The 5,093-nt window shown below is 37.7% G+C and overlaps 1 long non-coding RNA gene across 1 annotated transcript; it reads right to left on the reverse strand.

Annotated features, from left to right (window-relative positions):
* Positions 1-3,150: 3,150 nt before the first annotated feature.
* LOC133280354 (uncharacterized) lies at positions 3,151-3,560 on the reverse strand. Its single transcript, XR_009747131.1, has 2 exons — positions 3,239-3,560; positions 3,151-3,202 (listed from the first exon to the last, which is right to left on the reverse strand). It is a non-coding gene; the product is annotated as an uncharacterized LOC133280354 (long non-coding RNA).
* Between the last annotated feature and the right edge of the window lie 1,533 nt (positions 3,561-5,093).

Raw genomic sequence — 5,093 nt, forward strand, 5'->3', positions numbered from 1 at the left:
TGTGTGACATAATTCACTATTCTTTCTGAAATAGCACTTTTTTAATAGTACTCTATGGAGAACGAGCTGCTTCTTGAAGGAGTATAAAACGGCAGCTGTGTTAATTTCCTTCAGTTTCAAAGCCTTTTCAAAATTAACTTAATGCTTAAAAGGCCTTCACTTGGTTATGATAGAGATGTGCAAGAACTATTTTGGGAGCTTTTGTCTTTGCTAGAGATATTTCTCCTGCTTGTCTTTTCTCTTGAAAACTATTTTTGTATTAAACAAAATGCTATTTCTTTTAAGTGAGAATATGCCTATAGCCTTTTCCTGTGTATCTTAAGAATTTAGTCTGTAGCTAAAACCAGTTATTTATAGTCTTTTCTGCACTGAAATATGTATTTTCAAGACCATTGCTTTGTACATTTCAGCAAGTAAACAGTAGGCTTTTTCCTTTCAATTTTAAGTCCTGTGACTGAAAAAAGCTATTTTAAAGGTGCTGTTATTTGTGTATAGATTCATCCGTTTGGTTCATCTAGATACGTTGTGTAACCATGTCACATTCTGGGTAACTCCTGCGTTACCATGCTGGCTTATGCTCGTTGGGGAAAAAAGTGTAATGCATGGTTGAACAAAATACTGAGAAAATGTTTTCAAAGTGCAGAAGCATACTTTCCTCAGGAGCATTTTTGTCCCAGTTCTTAGAATGATATGATTTTTTGAAGTAGATATCAACAGAACTTCTTCCAAACATGCTTTCTAGCAGGTTGAAAATGACTACCATTTCCCCCATGTCAAGAGAATAGAAAATGTGATAAATTGTATTTCAGAAGTTGTCATCTGACAGCCCTCTGAATTTTGTAGAATGAAATGAAAGTGTTGAAAACTGAAGGATGAGGATTTTATCTTTATATTTAAAAGCTTTTGAGCCTAATGCCTGCAATCCAATTATTTCCCCTTAGTTGAGATCTGAGAGGTATTTTCTGATTGTAGGAAATGTTTGCAATAGTTCCTGATGAAGCTTAGTTCAGAAAAAAAAAGAAAAAGGATGTTTTGCAGACACAAGGTGGTGCATTTCTACCAAATCATATCTTTGTTTTAAAAGATATTTTTAATAGGATTATTAGAAATGTTTACATGTTATAGCAGGTGGTTTTAAAGGAAAAAAAGTATCATAATACTTCTGTTCTTATCTATCTCAGTGGCATGAGCATTCATAGAATCATAGAATGGTTTGGGTTGGAAGGGACCTTCCAGCTGCCAGCAGTTCAAAGCCCCAGCCAGCCTGATCTTGAATCAGCCTGATCTTGAACACTGCCAGGGATGGGACATCCTAAGATAAAGTTAGTTTATACAGCAGTTTCTGGACTGCTTCCATTCCCGCAGATATCCAACATTAACCACAATGGTATGTAAGCAATTACTGAAGATTTAAAGGCAGTAGCTATTTTTCCCTTCTCTACTCTGTGTTGGAAGATATAGGTCAGTTTTGTCTCCCCCCAAAAGAAAGGTTGCTGTTCTCCAAGATCAGAAATTAGCCACAATAATCATTCCATTTGGTGTATCTGCCTGCTGGAAGTATGTAATTTCTTGAAAATGCTAGCTTTACAGTCTTAACTGTGTGTGTTGAAACCCTGGCACTGTTAGAAGAATTATTAACCAAAACTCAGCCTCTTAGACTTGTGTGAACATAAGGGGTCGCTAAGTGCTCTCTGTTCTGGAAGGCTTTCCTCTGCTGCTGTGCTGGAAGAGGAATGGTGTTTTTTGCTGGGTGAGGGCAGATAGATTTATTTTAAAACCAAGTGACTGTTTCTGATTCTTTTCACTTTCCCCTGCAATATTACTACATTGTGCATTGTCCTGAATCTTTCAGGTCACATGGAGTCCAATGTGAGTAAAAGGGACCAGCCAGATACTAGGATAATAGTTAATGACAAGAATGTTAAGATAGATCAGAAATGATACACAAATCGTGAGCAAATGGGAAAAATTTGATATGGCAGGTAGTTACATGTGATGGAAAGGCACTGGTACTCTGTAAGCTGAAAATAAAGCACAGGAGTATGAGAGCTCATGTGCGTAGGTATATGTTGTATAGCACAAACTGACATGTTCTTGTAACTGTCCAAGGCTAAATGTATTTTTTTTTTTAATGAAAATTTCTGAACTGTAATTACAAAAGCCACTGAATTGACACCCCTCCCTGCACGTAAGGTGCATCTCCTATCTAGTGTGTACTTCACAAGTGCCAGTAGCACAGGGATAGTTTAGATGTTTAAATTTCTCAGAGCAGCTTGCAGGCTTTATAATTGTGAAATAAAGAAGCTTAAGGGTGCACAAAGCACCAGATTCTCTAACTAGCTGTGACTAGCTGAAAATGTGAGGCCAAAGTGAGAGAAGAATGTGTTCCTTGCGTTAGCAGGTTCTATTTGCCGGAGTCTTGTTTCCAGCAGTTGCTAGGAGTGATAGTAAAAGAGAGCCTAAAAAGAGTAAGTACATGATGATATTTCTGCTAGGGTACAGTCTAGCAGCCTGTAGTGTTAGGACTTCTTGGGACAGGGAAGTGCCTTTTAGTTACAGCTAGTAAGCCTTACTTTTCCAGTCCTGTAGTACCAAATATCTAAGCCATGGGGTTTGGAAGCTGTCAGGTAGTATTTATCTATGCATTTTCACTTAATTACTAAATGAGTTTAAATTAATGGATATTCTTGTGATGAGGAAGTAGTTTGCTTAAGCTTCTGGATATTCATGTATCATACCTTGACACAGGATATCGAAGTGCCAAACATTTACAGGTTCAAAATCAGTTAGTATCTGTGCCTTTTATAGGCATACCAGCAGCCCAGTATGACATACGTGAAAGGTTTCACCACTTCAGGCTCTCTCAGGTAATTTTATCTTGTTATGGCTGCTCAGTATTTCTCCCTTCCTGTCTCCTAAAAAATGATTTGGGGGATGATGGAATATAAAATTCCAAAACATTATATCCTGCATAAGCGAAATTGTATCACAAAACTTCAGCCTAATACCTGACAGCGTTTCTAAGAATTTCTTAAGTTCTCATTTTTGCATGGACATTGTAACTTTTTACTTTCAGATCTTCAGTTAACAGTGAAGTATTGTGGTGATGCTGCGTGCTGGCACAGAAGTATCAAGTTGGGCTTTTATGGGTTTTCTGCATAAATCAGTAATTTAGCTTAATTGCCCTCTGGAAACAAGATATCTTGTGTCTTCGTTGCTTCAAACCAGGGCACAAGACATGCATACTTGTATGTAGTTTTTCACTTGTTAATATGGCAGGAAAAGAAACTTGCATGAGAAGAGCTGTTTATTTTTCAAGGCTAGAAATAACTGGTTGTTCTGAAGTGGTGCCATGTAAACAGTTTAATATTAATAAATAAAAGCTATTATACTTGGTTCAAATGAATAGTTTCACCATGTCTTAAAAAAAAAAACCCAACAAAGAAAACCAAAACACCAAACCAGACACAAAGCACCTTTCATCTTACGAAAGGAGTGAGCTGTATAGTTTTCTTTGTTGTGGTTTTAAAAATGCAGTCCTTTAATAATGAATTCCTTGTTTATTAATACACTTTCTATATTCTCTAAATGGATGCAGTCACTGGGCTAAGTGGGACCTCCACGGGTCCACAGTTTATTCTTCTCCCCCAGAACTGCATCGTTCCTGCTACCCATTTGTTTAAGGATTCCACAGTCCCATCAGGCAATTTATTATAGGCGTTCTTTACACCTAGAAAGTATTTTCTGGTGTTTAATGCAAGTTTTCCTGACTTCAGACACTTCATTATCTACAATGGACCTGCTGAACATAGTTTCATTTTTGTCTGAAATTTGTAGCTGAACTACTTGTAAATACTGTAAATAATAAATGCTTTTATGTTGAATTAAAAAAGAATTTCAGAAGACAAATGTGTGTGCTCGACTTTTTCTTACTTTTTTTGTACTGAAGACTAAATCCATTTTTGAAGCTTGCTCAGTTCAAGTTATGTATGTAGCATATGCTTAAACATGATTGAAAATTAATAGAAAACACTGTTGAGGATACGTATAGCATGTGTTTAATTACATGTAGCTAGTCACTGTATTCTACTAACCAGAGGTACTGGCATAGAGGAGAAGTAATTTTAAACTAAGTTGGTTTCTCATTTGTCAAGAAATACTTTGGGTAAAATACCACTTGGTCCAGGCAGCAGTGGAAGTCTGACTTTGAGGACAACAATTTGCATCCATTTGTTTTGAAAGAGGTGATACTTTTGCCGTACTCTGGTAGGGGATCTTTGAGAGGTACGAGGGCTGACACACAGGAGCTCTGATCTGCTGATTCTGGCCACATCATTGGCTTTGCAATTTCTTTTTTGCCCCTTAGTGTTGTTGACGTAGCCTACAAGAACTTCAGTTCTATTGCTTGAGCCTGGGGCCTCTCCTCTAGTTCTGTTTTAAAATTGAGGGTAAGGATTAAGTGGTCACACCATTTGAAGAGATTAATGGCTACAGAGCAAAGAAAGGGCTCCCTTGAAACTCACCTGTTACTGTATTTTAAGTTTAAATGATCACAGAAGTCTTGCTTGTATGGTGTTTACTTCCTAACTATGAGCATGTGCATCCTTACACATATCTTGGAAATCAACTATTTGTCTTGAAGTGTCATGCTAGTTTAGTGTTGTGGTTTAACCCCAGCTGGCCACATAGCCACTTGCTCACTTCCCACTGTGGGATAGCGGAGGAAATCGGAAAAGAACCTGTGGGTTGATTTAAAGACAGTTTCATAAGTAAAGCAAAACCTGCACACGCAAGCAAAGCAGAACAAGGAATTAATTCCACACTTTGCATGGACAGACATATGTTCAACCATCCCCAGGACAGCAGGGATTCATCATGCATGGTGGTTGCTTAGGAAGACAGGATAGCCAATTATGCTGGAAGCTAATTTTTCATTTATTTCGGGGCAAAGCAGTTTTGTTTTCTGCTGTACAACCACAGCTTAAAAGAGGACATGCATTACATGCAGAGCAAGTGATGAGCAAGCAAACCAGGTTCTTCTGCCAGGCAGCTTGCTATGTCTTCTGCAAAATTAATTCTGCAGTTGTCAAAAT

The sequence above is a fragment of the Pezoporus flaviventris genome, unplaced genomic scaffold, assembly GCF_033815535.1.
Source record: "Pezoporus flaviventris isolate CSIRO_AGI_PZ_B2104156 unplaced genomic scaffold, CSIRO_AGI_Pfla_v1 ptg000081l, whole genome shotgun sequence".
Taxonomy (NCBI): domain Eukaryota; kingdom Metazoa; phylum Chordata; class Aves; order Psittaciformes; family Psittacidae; genus Pezoporus; species Pezoporus flaviventris.